Source organism: Eretmochelys imbricata, chromosome 5 (assembly GCF_965152235.1).
Source record: "Eretmochelys imbricata isolate rEreImb1 chromosome 5, rEreImb1.hap1, whole genome shotgun sequence".
Lineage (NCBI taxonomy): Eukaryota > Metazoa > Chordata > Testudines > Cheloniidae > Eretmochelys > Eretmochelys imbricata.
Genome location: NC_135576.1, coordinates 104,405,546 through 104,427,652, shown reverse-complemented (window position 1 = coordinate 104,427,652; position 22,107 = coordinate 104,405,546). Strand labels below are relative to the sequence as shown.

Here is a 22,107-nt window from a genome sequence, read left to right as displayed (position 1 = left end):
GCTTGAATAAACTAAATCAGTGGTCAGGAGAAAAACTGACTGAAACAGAGATGATCAAACCTGGAGCTCTTTGATCAGTTGATTCATCAACATTTGTAGTGAACGAAGAGATGGTAATTTTTTTTTTAAAAAGGACCTGGATTCACATTTCTCTCAGACTAGAGAGCAGGGAGTTAGTGTAGGAAGCCTTTCCTGTAGATGAAGTAGCTGTATAATTGTAGCAATGGGAGGGTACTTCTAAACTCAGGGTCAGAAAAGAACCAGTTTGTATTTCCAGATTGTAAGAATGGTTGTGGAAACTACTCAACAGGATTCACCCTCTACACCCGAAGTATTTATAAGCAGCCTTACCTTCTCAGAGCAGGACTCCCTTTGTACGTCTTCACTGCAGTGTTAACTTGAGTCACTCCTTTTCAGTTAGCCTAGCTTGAGCGAAATATACTGCAAAATAACTCTTGAGTTGATGCATCCATGCTGGTGCTGCACTTGCTTATTGTGGCCCTAAGACTTTTGAGCCACTGCATGAATTCTTTCCCAGTGAATTGTAGCATAATTTCTCTGTGCTTGCTGGCCACATGGAGAGAATCATGGAAAGGCATTGAAAGATTTGTAGTACTTGAGTGGTGGTAGCCTGCGTAACCTGCAGCAGAGTTTGCTGCTTGTGCTCGCTTGAGTTTTAGCCATACCCCTCTTCTCAAGCCAGACAACTGAAGGGAAAGCACCACTGTGCTCAAGGATTTGTGTGTGTGGACAGGACTTAAGTCAGGGACAACATTGGAGGTAACTTTTCAGTGAAAAGAAGCCTCTGGAGCCAGTGGAACTCTCTGATTTTCATCTAAGAACAGCCCCACTCTGAGGTCTATTACAGCCAGAGCGGTAATTTTGCACATGGTTTCAGTGTACTGAAAATATTTGAACATTTCACTTCACTTCATTACAATCTCCAAATTCATCCACTGTAGAAGGAAAAGGTTTCTCACCAATCCAGCTCTCACCCCTCCAAGGAGCCTGACTCAGCTCTTCCTGGCAGCATTATATAAAGAGTAACTCAAGGAAATCAATGGAATTACACCTGTGCAAAAAGTAGCAGGAGTTCACACAGAAGTCCAAAACATTTATTGAGTTCATTAGGTAGAATGCTATATGAAAAAATGATACACAGTTCTCCATTGCCAAGGTCTTGGGTCACAGTTTCCTTGTTAATGCAAATTTTTCAGTTGATCCTCCTGAAGAAATATACTCATTTTATTCCTCTGTCTCACACAGAGACACTGTTATTATTATCCCACTTTAACATTTTTAGTGTTATTCCAAAGTGCTGTCTCATGAAATTAGAGTTTCACAACTTGTTGGTTATATTAAAGTTATTCCCTCACATTGAACTTCCTCTACTGTTATTTGTTTTAATGTTCTTCATTCTGGGCCATTGGCCCCATATTGACCTTCAACCTATTTAGGGACACACCAGATCTTCCCATATCTTTAAGCTAATGTTTTAGCCAGAAGAGTCATCTGCTCCCAGATACGCAGACTATCACAATGCTGTTTATTTAGACAGTCCCTGAACCTCTCAGCCAGAACACACACAACTCTCCCACAAGTACTTGCTCCTCCTTCACCAAATTTAACCTGGTGGAGAAGAACACTCTTTCCTCAAGGCCAATCATGGGCTTAAAGCAACTATGCTACTCGTCCCCTAGGTTGCCACAATTAATGCTAAACAGCTTATCCATATTGCCAGAAACCTCCTCCCCCACAGCAGATTTTACTTGGGGAAGAGCAGGTGTGTAAAACTAGTCAGTCATTTGGTATTATAAAACCAGAGGAACCAGAGACCTCACACAAGCCTGACTTCCTGAACTAAGGCTCACAGTGTAAAACAGGCTTCTCTTTCTTAAAGAAACAGTGTGGAAAAACCAGCCAAGGCACAAAGGGCTAGATCCACAAAAGGAAGTTAGGCTAAGTGTTGCAATGCCTAATATTTAGATGCCCTGATGCCTAATAGAATCCACAGCCCTGTGTTAGGTGCCCAGCCTCCCTATACAATGCATGGGGAGAGTTAGGTGCCTACAAAATGGCTTCACAGCATGCTGACCTGGGAGCAGCCTAAACTAGCTATTTAGAAATGGCAAGGAGCGGGGTAGGATCTAAGCCTTGCTCCTTGAAGGGACATGGGCACCTAAGTCTGGGCTGGAGAGAGGTGCTTCCCTCTCCTTGAGATTCACAGCCATGAAACCTCTCCTGGAGTTAGGCACCTAAGCCCTGTCTTGCATAAGACACTGCTGGGGGAGGGCCCCCCTCCCCATAATCTTTGATCCAGTCAAGAACACTCACCCACATGGGAGAAACCCAGTCTCAAATACCTGCTCTGCCATGTCAGCAGGGTTTTGAACCCAGGTCTCTTAGCTCTCAGGTGAGTGCCCTGACCATTGGGCAACCCAGCATTCTGGACTGGAGTTTCTCCACTCCCCCCCCCAAATCTCTCTTCTTGGAGATGTTCCACTTTGTATAATTGGTCATTGGATCAGAGACTTGCACTTGGGAGACCAAGTGCGAGGTGAGCACCCTAATGACTGGGCTAGAGAGACATCCTTATGCTTTCCCTGGCCCAATGACTGTTAAGCAATTCATACGAAGTGGAACAGCTTCCACAGGAGAGATTGAGAGAAACCCGCTTCAGAAGGCTCCATAGCCCAGTGCACCTCAGAGGTGAGAGCCCTGCATTGAAAACCCTGCTCAGGCAGAGATGGGATTTGAACACCGGCCTGTCACATCCTGGGTGAGTGCCCTAACCACTGGGCTAAAGGGGAATGTGGAACCACCTTCCTCGGCCCAGGCTTTGCCAAGGCCCAGTGTAGTAGGTGGGCTCTGATCTCACCTCCTGAATCAGGCCCTGCGGATGACGGGGACAGGACACCTAGCTTGACTATCCTGCTGTCATTTAGGCATGAGTTGGTGGGTTGGCATCAGGACTTTGGCGGCTGTGCACCTGCCCACCAACAGAAATGTAGGTGCCCTAGGGACTTCAGATACCTACAGGGTTAGGTGGCACTTGAGCCGGTATTTGGAGGATCTAAACTTTGCCTGTCAGCCACGTAGGTGCCTCAAGCCTAAACTGCAGTTCTTACCGGAGACAGCGGGCCTATGAGGCACTCAGTGCAAGTTATCATACAGAGTAACAGGGTTGAATTATGTGTGCTTATTTCCGCCCCCTGCAAATTACTACTCCATTTTAAATAGAATCCACCTGTGAAACCAGCACGCTATTAATCAGGGATGTTCACATGTCTGCTGTTACAGGACTGGCTTCTCGGGTATCTTTGCTGAAGCCCTAAACCTTCCAAACAACAAGCAATGTAAAAAGTATGCTATCTTTGGTCTTTCTAATGGCCCCATTCCTGCATTATCTTGATGCTGAAAACTTGCCTGTTTTTAACCTACCCCCTCATCAGGTAGCTTGATCTCCTTTGAGGTGTAAGTACTAAGGCCTGTGTCATAAATATAAAGGGAAGGGTAACCACCTTTCTGTATACAGAACTATAAAATCCCTCCTGGCCAGAGGCAAAACCCTTTCACCTGTAAAGGGTTAAGAACCTAAGATAAACTTGCTGGCACCTGACCAAAATGACCAATGAGGAGATACTTTCAAAGCTGGAGGGGAGCAGGGGAACAAAGGCTCTGTCTGTCTGTGGGATGCTTTTGCTGGGAACAGATCAGGAATACTCTTCATAAATCCTCAGAACTTCTGTTAAGTTAGTAAGTAAGCTAGCTAGAAATGCGTTAGATTTTCTTTTGTTAAATGGTTGGTAAAATAGGTTGTGCTGAATGGAATGTATATTCCTGTTTTTGTGTCTTTTTGTAACTTTTTGCCTAGAGGGATTCTCTATGTTTTGAATCTGATTACCCTGTAAGGTATTTACCATCCTGATTTTACAGAGGTGATTCTTTTACTTTAATTCAAAATTCTTCTTTTAAGAACCTGATTGCTTTTTCCTTGTTCTTAAGATCCAAGGGTTTGGGTCTGTGTTCACCTATGCAAATTGGTGAGGATTTTTATCAAGCCGTCCCTAGGAAAGGGGGTGTAGGGCTTGGCATAGAGTTCAAGGACAAGGCAAAGTTTGTACCTTGAGGAAGTTTTTAACCTAAGCTGGTAAGAATAAGCTTAAGGGGTCTTTCATGCAGGTCCCCACATCTGTACCCTAGAGTTCAGAGTGGGGAAGGACCCTTGACAGCCCATAACACCAGAGCAATCTCACTCTGCAGCTGGAGAAATCAGTTTGCTTTTTGCACTTCTCAACATATTTCTGCCTTGTTGGAAACCATTCCCAAAGGCACAAAATGCAATGGAACTAGGCATAACAGTCATCACTGTAGCCCTGCCATAGAGATACAGAGAAAACAAACTCAAGAGGAGGGAGATTAAGGCATGAAAGGGAAGAAGTTTAGAAGCTAGAGACTCCTGCAACCCCGGATCTGGGTTGCAGCAGACTAGTGATTAAGATATGGGAATATGCTGGATACAACTGAGACAATACAATAAAATGTTCATAATACAGCAGGAGTTTTTCACCATGCAGTAATATACACTGCAACTGTAAAGAGAAAGCAGGCCACAGGTAAACCATAATACTTGGCACTTCTACATCTTCAAAGCACTATGCAATCATTTAGTTAACTGATCCTTACACCATTATCATTTTATAGATGGGGAAAATTGAGGCACTGAGAGTATAAATCATTTGCCCAAGAACACAGAAGCAGTCAGTTTTGGGATAAGAATTTGTAAGTTCTGACTGCTTACTTGTTTGCTTAATCAATGGGTGCGTGCTGCTCTCACCATTATCCTTTTTAAAAACATGAATCATTTGTTTCCGTCCCACTTCATGGATTATGAATGACAGTGTGATTGCTAAAAATGGAAAAAGTCCAAAGTCGAGTGGGTTGTTTTAGAGCTCTGCTAAACCCAGGTATCCTCACGGCATCTGTGGGATTATAGCTGGGACCAAATGAAGAGCCACAGACCCAGGAGTTTTCCTTTTTGAGCAACCAAAAATAAAAAAAGGAGAAAGAATTGCTGTTCTATTCTGGGACTGTGATGTAACATTTGTTTAATTCTCCAACTACTGTATTTACAGATGACATTATGTTTGCACAATGCAGAGCTCTCAGAAAAGAAATGAGCAGTATAAACATATGACCATGACATGAGGATTCATAATCCTTTGTGCATGGCAGACACACCTGGTGGTTATTCCACAAACCAAACTGTTCTGTACAGAAGTGCACAGGAGAAGGGTTCTGTTTTGTTAGAGAACATAGAAGAAATGGAATGAATCTGTAATCCACACTGGAATTATAAAGTGACAGTGATTTACAAGTAGAAAAGTGTGTAGAAAGCTCCAGGATTTATTTTATTTTAAAGGATAATTATATGGCAGGGTTTCTTTACACTAATCTGTTTACAGAAATATTGAGCATGCATTACACATCAAACTCAATAATTCCCCCCATCTTTGTACTCCAAAATTTGTAGTTAATTAAACTGATTTGTCTTTTTTTTTTTTTTTTTGGAAACTCTTGCTGTCATCCTTTCCAATCACTACTTATTTAAATTTCATCCTTGGCCAGTTTCATAATAATGTTTATCTGCTCCAGAGGATTTGAAATGAGAGTAATACACTGCTCTCCCATTTAATTTCTTTCTTAAAGCTGGAAAATGCCAAGCATCAACTGGCCAGTTAGATAACACAATTTCCCTTGTAGGTTATTTGCTTAAGATAGCTAGGGGCTAATTTAATTCCTGAGTTGCTTATTTACTGGTGCTGTTAGGGATTCCCTACAGTTAAGAATGAACTGTGCGCAAAGTTTCTAAAGAGAATCCTGTATGGAAGTTTCCTGATGCAGGATCAGGTTAAAGTAAAAACATATAACAACAAATTGCTCATTTTTTCTCCTGCATAAATTTAACTTCTACTACTACCTGAACAGAAATTTAATGTTCTGTTGTTTGCATACTTAGTTTTTGGAGCTATTTATCTTGCATCGTAAAGACACAAATGGATACTTCAAAAGAATAAGTTTTTTTTAATGGATAGCTTACCTTTGTCTGATTTCTTTTTAACTCCCGCTGAAATGCCTAGCAAGAAAAGCAAACTTAAAATTAGTAAAACAAAGGCATCTTTGTTTGCTTTTCATGTTCGAAGTGCTTTACAAACTTTAGCTAATTAATTCTCACACCATTTCTGTCAGGTAGGGAAGAATTATTATTCCCATTTTTTCAGGGGAAACTGAGGATAAGGGTGGTCCAATGACTTCTTACAACAAGAGCAGTGTTTAAAACTCAGGAACACCTGTGCTTCCGGTCCTGTGCTCAGTCCACTAGATCATGCTGCTTCATTGACTCTAAGCATTTCCCATACATTTCGGTTTATATTTTCAAAGTGCTTTGCAAGCATTCGCTAATGAATCCACGCCACAACCCTCCAATGTAGGAAATAACAACACTCATGTTTTTCTTTTGCAAGTTGTTTGAGCAGAGAGGAACCTTTGTTTTAGAAAGATGGCATTGTCAGAGCAGAGAAAGAACTCCACAATATTTCTCCATGCTGTCAGTCTCATGGAACACTGGGTTGTAACAAGTTAAGAGCCCCTGGATGAGCTATGGGCAAATTGGATTAAAATAAAAATCTTCACCCAGAACCTCAGCAAAACACAAACTTTAAGGTTTCCCAAAACTAGTGAATTTTCCCCTCTTACTCCCATTTTTGTGCACTTCTGGGTTCTATTTAGGATCAGAGGTAGAAGATTCAAAATAATGGAAATAGTTGAAAGCTCACTAGGCAGCCAGTTCCGCTGAGATTTCCAGCTCTGTCTGGGAGATCAAGAGAACTGGATAATTTGGATAAGCATTCACATCTTTCTCTGAACCACATATGGGCCCAAACTGGACACACCCCAAACTTTTGAGGGTGTGGTATTTTGGAATCTGAACCTGGATCTGAACCTTGCACATGATCCTTTCATCTAATGTGCCTTTGGAGCTTCGAGGCATTCAGACCTGAGTATTTCAAATCTGGAAACAAATCACTACTCCAAAATATTTTAACTTCCTCAACCATCAGTATCCAGGGTGTGTAGTGGAAGAAATCCATATGGTCCAATTAAACATATAGGCCAAAGTTTTAAAACATCACGGGTGATTTTAGGGAGCCCAGTTTAAGACCCTTTGAAGAGGTCTTGCTTTTCAGAGAGTAACTTCTCTGCATTTTCTAAACAAAATAACTAAATAATCAGGACCCTATACAGTGACTGAAGCTGGACACTTTCTCAGTGCTCAGGATACTGACAGGCACCTACTGCTCAATGGGTGCTGCAAAACCCAGGGGCTGCTCCCATCTGCATAAACAAGAGTCTCCCCAATACAAAATTGAGCCAAGTAGTCCGATTGTATTTGAAGGGGATGGGGGGCTCCTAGTACCCGCTGCCAAAGTCCTTTCAGTATAGTCCCAGAGTCCCTAACCCCAGAAGGGTTACAGGATAGTTGTACTGACTGCTTAACAGATCACCTTGGGGCTTGCCAAATCTATGCTACCTGGTCAGTATACTGGAGTCTGTTGCCCCTTGTAGGCATGGGGGAGATTAGTGAGTGTTCTTCTTGAGGACCGGTTCCCTGAAGCCTTCCAGGATCCTCTCTCAGGAGCTGTAGAACTGCCGTCTACTCCCGTCCAGAACTGCTCACCTACTGTCCTCTGCTTCCTGCCTTTAAACCCTTATTCCACCCAGACATGATTGACAGGGCCAGAGGGGCAGGGCCATCCTTGCCCGCAGCAGCTCTTTAACCTCTTTGTCACCATGGTGAGGTTTATATACCCCATCAGAACACCCAAAGGCACTATTCACTTGAAAATCTTGGCCATAATATTCTGTACCACAAGACATGAAACCTTCTCTGCTTCATATAGCACCACCACCAAGGGGGAGGAAATCCTAGAGCATCTGGATCAGTGCTACCATTTTTTCCCCAGGTAATATTGGTGCCAAATGAAGGTGGGAATCAGCCAGGTCACTTGTCATGGCATGGGGAAGTTAGAGCTTTTCTGGTAAAGTGGGTTGGCCCATATCCTTTTCTTCAGGCCTGGAATGAAGCATGAGTCATTCCCCCTCTGAATGCAGATGACAAGAGTTTTGTTAAAGGTGAGCAGGTAGAAGATTCCGTTTGTGGGTTTGTCAAGGTTCCTCCCCAACTCTGAACTCTAGGGAACAGATGTGGGGACCTGCATGAAAACTTCCTAAGCTTACTTTTACCAGCTTAGGTTAAAACTTCCCCAAGGTACAAATTAATTTTATCCCTTGTCCCTGGATCTCCACTGCCACCATCAAACTCTAACTGGGTTTACTGGGAAACATAGTCTGGACATGTCTTTCCCCCCAAAATCCTCCCAACCCTTGCACCCCACTTCCTGGAAAAGGTTTGGTAAAAATTCTCACCAATTTGCATAGGTGACCACAGACCCAAACCCTTGGATCTGAGAACAATGAAAAAGCATTCACTTTTCTTACAAGAAGACCTTTAATAGAAGTAAAGAAATCCCCTCTGTAAAATCAGGATGGTAGATACCTTACAGGGTAATTAGATTCAAAACATAGAGAATCCCTCTAGGCAAAACCTTAAATTACAAAAAAGACACACAGACAGGAATAGTCATTCTATTCAGCACAGTTCTTTTCTCAGCCATTTAAAGAAATCATAATCTAACACATACCTAGCTAGATTACTTACTAAAAGTTCTAAGACTCCATTCCTGTTCTATCCCCGGCAAAAGCAACATATAGACAGACACAGACCCTTTGTTTCTCTCCCTCCTCCCAGCTTTTGAAAGTATCTTGTCTCCTCATTGGTCATTTTGGTCAGGTGCCAGCGAGGTTACCTTTAGCTTCTTAACCCTTTATAGGTGAGAGGATTTTTCCTCTGGCTAGGAGGGATTTTAAAGGGGTTTACCCTTCCCTTTATATTTATGACAGGGGTTTGTGTCAAATGCAAGTGATCTGACAGCCACCATGAGAGTGATCTGGTCAAATCACTGGTTGGGTGAACGAACAATTAAAAATGTACACACACATTTCCTGTCCATACAAGCAATTGTGTGGGGAACAGTGTGGGACAGATCTTGGAGGGCAAGTCTTGATTCAAAATGTGTGTGTATTAGAAAGGTCTGCACAGAGCTCAGACTAGAGAATGGAATCTGCTAGCCCAACAACCTGTACTTTTCCAGATGTCCAAGCTGTGAAGTCTGTCCTTCCTTCAGTGCCCATACCCAGCATGGCTCTCATTCACATTAATGGAAGTCCACTATAGGTACATGTATAGAGAGGAGAACAAGCCCTCTGGTGAACAGAATATAACAAAGCAGCACTTGTGATTTGGCAGACTCTTGAAGAGAATGACTTGCCTCGCCAGGTATGGGTGAGGCCTATAAAGGGGTAGGATTAATGTTGCAATGCATGATGGAAGAGCTGTCTCTGCAGTGCACTTGCTTACTTCTGCACTTCACCACTGTGCCCGACTGTACCAAACGGCAGCCAGGGAAGAGATGTAGTGTGCGACTTCCTTCTGTATCCATACCCTAAATAAATCATCCACAGAAAGTCTAGAAAAGAAATTATTATGTAAGAAGAACAACCATGTCATCTCCTTGTGACATTTCCTGGGGGTACCCAGGGTTGTGAGGCACCTTGCAACCACCTGCCCTTAGCATGAGGAAGGCTTGTCTGTGCCTGCCAGGGGTCAGCTCTCTAACCCCTTCAGTCTGAACTGTCTTTCTGTAGTGGCCAGCCCCTGGTCCCCTGGACACTCTCAGTATTCACAGATTCACTGTGTCCCGCTTACCAGTTCCATCTCAGATGACTGTGCTGCTTATCACCCAGTACTCAGGTTTATAGTGAAATCTAGTAAAAGCTACAGATAGAGCACAGAGATTCAAGTAATAGTAAGCAGAAGCATTGGAAACGGTTCCACATAACATAAAATCATGACACACTTTATGGAGCCTCGCTGTGATCAACAAGGTACTCTCATGTCTAACCAAGGGTTACTTACCCAAAATCCTTGCAGCATTTTACAGCCTGGTGGCTGTAACACGCCTTTCATGAGACAGACCTGCTGCCAGCTTGCCTGATAGGTGAAGGATTCTTTGTCCCCCAAAATATATATCCTTTGTCATAAACAGGACACCCCCTGGTGTTTGTTTCAGCTTGCAGATTTCCTTTCTCATAGATTTTGCAACTTCTCATTTCGCAGCTGGCTCAGTATGCAAATAGGCATGCAGTGTGAGGCATACAATACACAATACCAAATGGCCGACCGGGGGATAGATGTCTGTTACCTTGGAAATGTTCATTTCAGGCAAGAGATCTATCACCTCCTGGTGACATGCCTTAAATCCAAGACCTGAAGAACATAATTTTTGGTAGAGATACATAACTCCTTAGATATAATCCGTACATACATTCCACAATGATATAATCTCACCCACATCATAATACCACCTGGCTTTTATATAGCTCTTTTCATCCAGAGATCTCAAAGCACTTTCCAAAAGAAGGTCAGTATCATTATCTCCATGTTATAGCTAGGGAAACTGAGGTACAGAAAGGTGAAGTGATTTGCCCAAAGTCACCCAGCAGATTAGGGATAGAGCCAGGCCCCCTGAGTCCTAGCTCAGTGCTCTATCTACAAAAGCATCTGAAAATAGATTGGTGCTTTTTCTGCAGCCCTCATTGCCTCTGCTCTTTATTATTTCACTCTGACTGTAAAACATTCAGAGAGACAATCTGATGCTGTACAAAATAAAGTTGTATTGCGTGTAAGGCAAGAGCATCCTGTAGCCAACACAGATAAATATCTTTTTAAAGATATATATTTAGTTTAAGTGGGGCTGGGGCAGGAAACAGGAACATTGCTATCTCACCATGTAGATTGATGCACTGTATAAACTGAAATAGTGTGTTATTGATAAAGAAGTAAAGGTATTTTATCCAGCCTGAAAATGCCTTTTATGGGGCGAAAGCTATTGCAGGGTAAAGACATTTACTTTAATTAGCTAATGTTTTTACTGTGCTTTGAAAATAGGGAGTGCTGTGAACAATTGCCTTTTTTGAACCATTGTTATTAAGTGGCCACTTTGTGCCATCCCTCTGTCTGATTCTGGCCGTAGAGCCAGCATATCTGAACCAGGGAGGATCTCCTAAGTGCCAGGGGGATCCTGCAGTGCAGTAGAGTTGTAGAGATACCGATGCCACCCTCTCCACACAGCTGCCAGCAAAGGGACCATAGAACCAGGGACAAGGCTAAGGTACGACCAAGATGCATCAATCCCTGACTGTAGTGTTGGCACCACAGGGATGTTAACAGGTAGAGAAGTTTGAGCTAAAGTAGTTTAAGGGCTGTTTTAACCTACATAAGGGGGCTGACCTTGCTTACACTGCCTCAGGATCAGGGGAACTCATCGGCGAGTTCTGTGTCTCAGAATTGGTGGAGTACAAAGTTGAGCTTACACACACACACCACCTTGCACTGCATGATCCTTAGCCAGAGCTGAGGATCTGCCCCAATGTGTGTTAAATTTCAAGTTCATTTTTTTTCCGCACATATTTTCTTGTCTTACAGGTCTCCCTTTTGTTATGCCTATCGCAACAATGGGGCTTAAATCTCAGATGGCAGCAATAACAATGTTCTTGCTCCCTCTTGTAATTTATTGTCTGATAAACTGTGTGACCCTAAGAGCACCCCAGTGCCAGTTGACAAGGGGCTCCCTGCTACGTGTATGGCCTGGCCTGCTCAATAAACCTCCTCTCCTACCCTGATATTTATTTAAAAGGAGTCATGTAACAGATCGTGTGAAAACTAACACCACACTGGTCTTTAATGTCACTGTAAAATGAATGTAACACTGCTGTATGCAAAATTATGGATACTCTCTGCTAGTATGTTTTGGAGTCTGTAAACAGACCAAGGAGGCAAATCAGGTTTTTACCAGATGAAGGAGAATAGCCAGCCCCTCTTGGGCTCAATTGAAAAATCAAGCCAGATGTGGCCAAGAACAATGGACCATTCATTTGTAGCAGGGGTCACAGGAAGACCATTTGCTTTGCAAAAATCACAGGAGACTGCAAAAATGAAACTGGCGTTGGCTCCCTGGTGGACACAGCAAGCTGAGCCCCCAGGAGGGCTTCCTGACTTTGAAAATGATGATAAACTTGGAGAATATAAGGAATATAAGTCTTGTGGGTACCCCTTACTTAGGGGACAATGGGGAGCAGCACCCACTGCATTCATGAAAGTGCCATACACAGGCAATCTGGCCCGGGAGGCAAGAGTAGCAGTAAACTGACTATAGGTGAAAAACCTGCTTCGACAAAGATTGTAACTTGCTGAAATTAAATTTCAGTCACTAGGAAGCATGTTTTGTTTTGTTTTACTTTTAACCAGACCTTTGTCTTCTGTGCCTATTTATTATCACTTAAATATCTGTTTTGTTAATAAACTTATTTTTGTTTTATAACCTAATCGTGTCAGTGCTGGGTAGTAAATTGAAGGGTAAAATCCTCAGCTAAACTATCACGGTGGTATGCATTCTGTCTCTTTGGGGGCAGTGACCGTAATAATTGCTGTGACGATCCAGTGAGAAGGACTGGACACTGCAGGGAAGACAGTTTTGGGGAGACTAGGGACTAGAAGGGCTGTTGGTGTCAGGGCTTTGAGCCAAAGCTGCACAGCACAGAAACACCCAAGTTACAAGTGACAACCTCACACTGGTCCTGGTGAACCCCCCACAGTATCACATACTGCCTTTGCTAACCTTCAGGAAAAAGAAATTTGCCAAGCCTTGTTGTCTCTCTTTCTTACCTTATAGAATCATCTATTTTGCTTTACATTGGCTCAGTCTATTGATGAAAAAATAAAACTAAGCTTTAGGGACGGATTGTGAGACGTTCTCTACAACATACCATTTGGAAAAACAACAGAAGAGGACTATAGAATACAAATTACTTCATATCAAGTAACCTTAGCAGACCAGCTCACAGGGCTTTCAGAAGCATCTGCAACTATGTCATAGAAACAGAGAATGGGCCATCCTAGGCGAAGATACAGAAAACAGATCTTGCGCTTCTTCCAAAATATCTACTGAAGTCATTGTCATTCCATTGACTTTTTATCTTTCCATTCCCCTCCCAAAGGGATTGGGGGGGGGCTTCTCTTCCCAAAGGCATTGGGGAGGGAGGGGTGTTTCCAAGAGCACAAGCATGATAGATACCCAAAATCCCATTGAAGTTAAATGGGATTTTGGCCACTAGCATCCTTAGGCTCCTTTGAAAATCCCATCTTAGTGATGGGTGGCAAACTAACAATTTTAGACACTGACACCTTCATCTTATCCACAGACAATGTATACAGAATTCAGACTAACAGTTCATGTTTCCACACACTGCCATACCAATAAGCCTTGCCCTGCTCCCAGAGGGACCATCGCCAGCTGTCAGAGAACATTTCACTTACATGCCCATCCACTACTAGGCCTCTCTGAAAAAAATGGCAACTAAACGCCAGTTAGTACCAATTTTATTATGTGTTTTTAGGATGTGGATGCTTGTCCATGAGGAACTGGGCCAAGACCACCAACTTAGGTCACATACACAGTAGGTCACTGAATAATATCCAAAACCATTACATGTGACTATCTACTGACCTGAGCCTGTAGTGGTAAAAGATTCTTTACCCCAATACTAGTCTCTTGAGCATCACAGCTCCTCTTGTTAAATTGCTTCTCAATTAAAATTAAAAATATAACCCCTCTGAAGTAAAAAAGAAACACAGGACTCTAGGAAGAAGATTAATATAGTTCAAAACTCGACATTTTAAAACTCAGCACATAAGAGCTAGCAAGAGAGAGGAGCATATATGGCCTAAGGGTTGTATTCTGCCACTGAAGACAATGGAAGTTATTCATATCATATGGCAAGAGAATCAGGCCCAAGTTAAACTTTAACAGTGACCTATGATTGGATAAGAGCTTGGTGATGGCTCTGTTTAGTATCCTTCTCACATATTTTGTAGAATGAACACACACACACACACACATAGTGCTGCCGGAGTGGTCTGGAGCATTGCTCCGGCACCTGAAATCCAGGACAGAGCAGTGCTGTGGCATTTTTGTGTGATACACAAGGTTGCAACATCACTCACATTTGCATGGCTGCCCCATCAAGCGATGACGGGCAACCACCCGGGCAAACCTGAGTGGGGCCGTGACCCCATGCACCAGGCCACGATGCCACTCCTCTTCCAAATTTGACCTGCAACATGTGAGTGGGCACCCAGCTGCTGTGCTCAGAACCAGAAGGAGCCGGCCTAACCCAGGAAAGGAGCAGAGTGGGGAGCTGGGGTGGGAGCTTCATTGGGTGGACAGGAAAGTCCTGGGGACAGTGATGAGGGGCTATGATATGAGTGGGGATTGTTGGAGGCCAAGTGGGTTATGTTGAGGGGCAGGATGGATGCGGGATGTTGGAGGCTGTGGGCAGTTGGGCTGAAGTGTTGGGGGCTGTACTAAGTAGGATGTGTGTCAGGGCTGCGGTATTGTGGATGCCAGGATAAGTAGAAGATAGTTGAAAACCATTGTCAACATGGTCTGATCAGTCACCTTAATTGTTTTTATGGAGTGACCCAAAAGAAGCTGCAGCACACCAGTGAATCCTGCCCTTATTTGAAGTTTGTAGAGAATATTGTTATAAAAACAGTGTTTTATATGTGCTGCCAATAGGTTTTTTTGACAAACTACAGGTGTTCTTTGAATGTGCCTTGCTACGTAGTTTAAAGTTTGGGATATAAAAGCTGAGTTCCATGTGTTTTATGCTGATCTACGTGTATTTATTACTACTGTGTGTGAAGTCTTACAATTGCTGTTGCAGAGTTTTTCAATGAGAAAAATGTAGTGGTACAGTGTTTTGAATATGGGTGTTTTATTTTGTGGTAACATCACACACAAGGTAGATTTTTGGAGACTATCTCACACCTGACAGAATTACCAACTTGAGCTCACTTATGTAGGGCTCCTGTCATATAAAATTAGCAGAATATCACTGTACATACATATATAGTATGAGAATGCAGTTAAAGGGACTCCATATTGGGCTCTATGATGTTAAAGCTCCAATACCTTTTGGTTTCCACAGATTTGGCGGTAGAGTGAGCTTTGGCAGGCTCCATTTCCTCATCTCAGCAGCATGTAACTAAAGCCTGAAGACCTTAGCAGAGAAGAGTTGTGTCTCCATTTTGTTGTCCAGAGTGTTCACTATTCATTAGGAAGGCGCTTGCACTGAATTCACTGACAAAACTCCCATTGATTTTATTGGGAGCAAAATCAGGCCTTATTCATTTCATCAATTGTTCACAGGAACTCCCATTGTCTTCAACATAAACTTCTATGGAAATTGCATGCAAGCAACAGTTAAGATGAATGGTGCCCTGAATGAATTAAGAATAGCTTCAAGCAGTATTACATGCCTATGATGGGGTAAAGGATAAGAGACAGGGCTGGAGGTTTACGGAGTGCGGGGTGGTGAAAATGATGACTGGAAAGACATTGTGATACTCACAACCAAATAATCATTTATGGCATGCAAGCTGAGCAAGTCTTAGCTCACATAAACTTCCTTGCTCTAATCCTGATTTGAAATGATTACAGTGTAAAATCTATACAGCAGCGCCTAATACCTTTAATGAGGGACAGCTGTGTGTGGGGGCAGGGGAAATGGTGTCTGTATATGAGAGAGAGAGAGAGAGAGAGAGACACACACACACACACACACACAGCCCTCTGTATGCTCAATCTTCCCTTGCTCTTATACAAAAAATGTGGGTTGTGCAGGGCTCTGCAGGTGGAGTAGCTCTTTTTTTAAAGACTCAGCCCATGGGCATCAGCAGGCTTTGTAAAGCATAGCCCAGAATTTGTTTTTGTCCATGTAATGTAAATAGAGTGGGGACTTTAAAGTAATGAATTTGCATCATTGTTTGCAATAGCAGAACACTTTTCCCTTTCATTCCTTAACGTATCACAGCTCAAAAGCTCTATGTTGACTGGAATGTTACACAAAAAACTTATGCCTCTGTAATTTGAGTAAACTATCATCTAATTAAACAATTTAGATTGAATATGCTAATGCAAAGGATATAAAAAAAGAATAATTACAAGGGGACTTCAAGAAGATAATTACAAATGGGATATGTTGAATCTGAATAAAATTCCTATTTTCTTTAATTACTGAAAACCCATCTTAGCCAGGGATTGAGAATATCTTTATTTAAGCATTGTACACATTTAGATACTTGGAAAATATTAACTTGATTGATACATCTGTTAGCTATTGCCTAACAACAATCAAAGCTTATAGACTTTAGTCTGAAGATGAAAAGAAGGCTCCATTGCCTCGGTTTAAATGAGACTATAGGAATGGCTATAGTAGGTCAAAACAATGGCAACCTAGCCCAGTATCCTGGCTCTGGAGGTTTAGGGACTCCCAAATCATGGGGCTGTATCCCTGACCATCTTGACTAATAGCCATTGATGTACATATCTTCCATAAACTTGTCTAATTTTTTTAAACCCAGTTCTTACTTTTGGCCTTCACAACATTTCCTGGCAACAAGTTCTACAAGTTGACTATGCATTATGTGAAGAAATACTTCCTTTTGTTTTAAATCTGCTGCCTATTACTTTCATTGGGTGACCCCTAGTTCTTGCCATGGGCGGGGTAAATAAGTTTTTCTATTCACTTTCTCTGTATAAGTCATTTTATAGACCTACTCCCTTATTCATCTCTTTAATGACCAGTCTCAGTCTTTTTAATCTCTCCTCGTATGGAAGTTGTTCCATTCCTTTAATCATTTTCATTGTGGTCTCTACATCTTTTTTTAGACAGAGCAATGAGAACTGCACACAGTATTCAAGGTGAGGGCATATTATGGATTTATAGAGCAGCATTATATTGTCTGTTTTATTGATCCCTTTCCTAATGGTTCCTAACAGTGTTAGCTTTTTTCACTGCACATTGAACGAATATTTTCAGAGAGCTATACACGATTCCGCCATGATTTCTTTCTTGAGTTGCAACCGTTCATTTAGACCATCATTTTGTATGTGGGGCTAGGTTTTCCAATGTGCATTACTTTGCACTTGTCAACCCTGAATTTCATCTGCCATTTTTTTGTTCAATCACCCACTTTAGTGAGATCCCTTTGAAACTCTTCACCATCAACTTTGGACTTCACTATGTTGAGTAATTTCATATCATTTGCAAATTTTGCCACCTCGCTGCTTATCCCCCTTTCCAGATTATTTATGAATGTGTTGAACCACAGTGGTCCCAGTACAGATCCTTGGAAGACCTTGCTATTTACCTCTCTCCAATAAATTGGTTATTTCTACCCTTTGTTTTCTATCTTTTAGCCAGTTATTGCTCCATGAGAGGACCTTCCCTCTTATCCCGTGGCAGCTTAGGTTGCTTAAAGTACCTTTGGTGAAGAACCTTGCCAAAGGCTTTCTGAAAATCTGAAAGTACACTATATGAACTGGATGACCTTCGTCCATATAGTTGTTGACTCCCTCAAATAATTTTAATAGATCGGTGAGGCATGATTTCCCTTTCCACAGATGTGGTGATGAGGGAGCTTCAGCAGGGTTTCCTCCTCTCAGCGGGATGGCAGCCAAAGCCTGAGTCAGCGCTGCACTCCCAAAGTTCTGAGATCATCCTTCAATCCAGGGAAGGTGTTCCACCAAGGTGATACCAGAATAATTGATGTAAGCTTGCTCAGCGAGAACAGTTGCAGAAAAACAAGACAAGCCACACACTCTGACTGACAATACCCCTGAAGAATTCAGAACACACATGGTACTATTCTACAGCCATAGCTAACAAAAACATAATTGGCTCTTAGGCCTCCAACAATCCCTAGAGAGGGTATAGCTCTGAGTAACAGGCAGATGATTTTTTGTGTGCACGCGTATCAGGGATGGTTTCCAGGCACAAGTGAGCTGTAGCTCACGAAAGCTTATGCTCAAATAAATTGGTTAGTCTCTAAGGTGCCACAAGTACTCCTTTTCTTTTTGCGAATACAGACTAACACGGCTGTTACTCTGAAAGAAATGTACAAAGACTATTGTTTGCCTTTGGTTTACACTTTTATTCTCTGGACTTCCTTTCTTAGGTTAAAAGAAAAGGAGTACTTGTGGCACCTTAGAGACTAACCAATTTATTTGAGCATGAGCTTTCGTGAGCTACAGCTCACTTCATCAGATGCATACCGTGGAAACTGCAGCAGACTTTATATATACACAGAGAATATGAAACAATACCTCCTCCCACCCCACTGTCCTGCTGTTACCAGCAGGACAGTGGGGTGGGAGGAGGTATTGTTTCATATTCTCTGTGTATATATAAAGTCTGCTGCAGTTTCCACGGTATGCATCTGATGAAGTGAGCTGTAGCTCACGAAAGCTCATGCTCAAATAAATTGGTTAGTCTCTAAGGTGCCACAAGTACTCCTTTTCTTTTTGCGAATACAGACTAACACGGCTGCTACTCTGAAACCTTTCTTAGGTTGATTGTCTATTTCATAAGACAGGTGATGGTTCAGGTGCCTTGAGCTATTTTGTCATCACCTCTGTGTGTGGTTACGTTTCTTCAGAATCCTTTTCTGATATGTTACTGCCTGCACTAACAATGCCAAGGGGCAGTGCAGTACTTTGTCACATCATTTTTGGTGCCCTAGGTAAACTTTATGAATTTCCCATATGGAAGCTGCAATTTAATCTGTCCCAGTCAGAGCCAGAAAGAGTCTGTGAACCCTATTCCTCCTTTCCTCAACTGTTCAGATATTTCTCTTCAATTTTGCTTACACCTACATTGGGCCAAATGCTTCTATTTGGTCACTAGTGCAATTCCACTGAAATAATGGCATAGTAAAGGGGTAACAGAGTGGGATCTGGCCTCTGATCAGAAAGTAGAAGGACCCAAAGCAGTGCCTTTTTGCAGAAGACATTGTGGACATGTCAGTACTATGCAGGCTGCAACTTTAAACTAGTCCCAATTTTCAGTTACAATAATGCCCCATTCACCACTCTATTAGTGCCTCTTTACACAGAGAGTGCTATACAGCGGCCTTAATGTAAATGAGAATCAAGCCCATTGTTTCCTACATAGAGCTGGGGAAAAATTTTCCAGTGGAAACTTTTTGGTGAAAAATGCAGATTTGGTGACAAACATTTTGTGAATTCATATCAATTTCACCATTTATTTATATAGATATATATAAAAACACTGAAACAAACACACACAAGCCAAAAATTAAACATGGTGGTTCAACATTTTCTATGTGAAACATTTTGATTTAAAACAACTTGGTTTTAAAATTTCCTTTTGTTGTATTACAAAACTAAAAATGAATGCTCCAAATTGAACTGAAATGTTTCAGTTCAGATCACACAGTTCCCCCCGTCCCACTCGCCATTTGTTGAAAAATTAGTTTTCCTCATGGCCTGAAACAATTTTTATTCAATTTTTTTGGAATTGCCAGTGAACCAAAAAACCTATTCCTCACCCAGCTCTATTCCTATGCCCTAGGATAAATGCTTTGTATCAGTTACTGTAAAAGCTCTGAAAGCTTTGTTTTATGTATACCTACCAGCATTTCCAGATTAGTTTTCCTTTGGGTTAGTGACAATATTACCTTGTGTAGTGGTTTAAGATTATTATATTTGTGGTATAACAGTTTATGATGTTCTCTCTCCAATGATTTTGGTTTTAGTTTTCTCACTCAATGTTTTAAGATTATCTGAAAAAGAAAATAAATAGGCCTGTGTCCTATCTTGTTTCTTTAAGATGCACAAAAAGAGGACTGCATGCTTTTGTTTTGTTTTCTTTTCTTGTTTGCTGTTTTACATTAGAAATTGAGGTGTGGTCTACCTTGTTTTTCCAGGAAGACACTATATGGATGTCTGGAGACTTACTAGGAATATGATATCATAAATGCCAAGGAAGTGAAAGAAGAGCAATTGAGAGAGGAAGGGATTTTTAGTCAGACTGTATAAACACTATTTTTGTTTGTTTTTTTAACACTTGTTTGAGCCAAAACTTGACATACACTTCAGAAATAAAATTCAACACTGATGCTCCATTCATTATGAACTGAAAACGCTGCCACTCCACTTCTCTGGTCCTCCAAAGAGATTTCTAGCAAAGATGGGAAAGGCCAAACTTGATTACTTTTGTTTACATTAGGGAAATAAAAGATAAGAGGGGGAAAGTGGTTTGGTTGGTTTTGGTTTTTAAAATTCAAACTCTCCCTATTTATCATTAAAAAGCAGAGGGGAAAGGCACAAAACTTTCCTTGCCCCTTTGTGGGTCATTGTTAAGTATAACTGAACTAAAGGGCATCTTCTGAGCTATTTCAGCATGAAAGAAACACAAATAACTGAAAAAGGACTGTCCATCAGACCATCACAATCCCCAGCCAAATACATAATGGTTACAAAGCATCCATGGTTTGGAGTTGAAAGAACTGGAAGAATCTAGCCACAGTCTTAGACAGTGATGGAAACTGAAGACATTTTTAAGAGGCTATGAACTGGAATATCATGGGCTGTGTTTGTGTCCTGATATGGTTTCAGAATATTAAGAATTAATCTTTTCCTGAGAATCAGACACTGGAAAAGAGAACTGTACATGTCACTAGAGGAATTTTTGATATCTGGACAAGATCAGCTCTATTCCAAGGGGAAATATCTTGAACTGTATATAATTAGATTTTTTTTTCTTTTAGCTCTGTTCCAATTATTGCATTTCAACTTTAGGGTGCTGAATTAGTTATGGACTTTTTTTATTATTATTAACAAAGAATATGAGCACCACTGCTAATTCCTACAATAGGAGAAATGGGACAAATTGTTGGCACCTAATGAAATCTGTATACGCATAAGGAAACCCATTGAAGAAACAGTGACTTTGAAATAGCTGATGAATAGGTTGTTCAAGATGCTAGGGCTTGGGATAGCACCCTGTCTTGCTACTGGGGTCATTCAGCAGAGCAGAGAGTGACTGGATTGCATGGCCAGAACGATTTAAAAGAGCTTTCCAATAAAGTAATGGAATGAGAGAGTCTAAGTTTCCTGATTCTGTTACTCAAAGACAAGAAAGAGTAGCATATATTGGTTTACTTACACCCTGAAGTGAAAAGTGACTATGGGAAATTAAAACGTGCATCAGAGCAACAATTTAAACCGAAGGTATATGTACACACATGCATGCAAACACTCAATCACTGCAGCCAGGCTTCTTTCCTCCAAGGAAGCACAAACCTCTGGAAAGTATAAAGGATTTCAGGTGGAAGGCATACTGCTTGATGATGAAAACCTACCAAGATTGTGACCTTCCTACTGTAAAGGAAGCTAAGCCAAGGAAATTGCATTTACAGGTATTGTAATTTGCAAGAGATGCACCAACAGAGTGACAAAAAAACACACCATCTCTGATTGAGGCAGAGGTTACGTAATCTAACCATGAATTTAAAGCAACCTTACTCAGCCACCTTCAAATTCTCCCATTTCATGTTGCCTTATTTACTTCCATTTGGTAGCTGTAAGATACAGCATTTTTCTCCCCCATGGAGATTCTTTTCCCCTGGAGAATGTGGGATTATAGAAAATTGAACCAGTTTTTAAGGCAATTGCCTTGTGAGAAATTCCCATGTGAGCAGATGAACAGGAGTTTAGGATGACTCAGACTGGCTCTGCATTTGTTAGTACCATGGCATTTTCACCTGCCTGATTATACAGCACCTCTGAGGAAAGCATTGTGGCTCCTTAATTGGTAGAATTTATGGCACCTTTATCCTCTGAGGATAGTTGCCCTCTTTGGCATTGACTGAAGCAGAGTTTTTAAAAGCAGCCGCAGCTCAACTCAATAGAGCAATGAATCCTAAAATTAGGATAAGACATAGGTACAATGTGTTCTTGGTAGATTGGACAGGTGTTTCTTTTAGGAGTTTCAGTAGCTTAT

General features: G+C 41.6%; 1 long non-coding RNA gene across 1 annotated transcript in view; it reads right to left on the bottom strand.

The window, feature by feature from the left end:
• Nucleotides 1-1,172: 1,172 nt before the first annotated feature.
• The window catches only part of LOC144264659 (uncharacterized), a 35,553-nt gene continuing 14,618 nt past the window's right edge, over nucleotides 1,173-22,107 (bottom strand). The window contains exons 2-4 of the long non-coding RNA XR_013346088.1: nucleotides 10,383-10,447; nucleotides 6,101-6,136; nucleotides 1,173-1,226 (exon numbers count right to left, since the gene is read on the bottom strand). This is a non-coding gene — a long non-coding RNA (uncharacterized LOC144264659). The remainder of the gene's footprint in view (nucleotides 1,227-6,100; nucleotides 6,137-10,382; nucleotides 10,448-22,107) is intronic.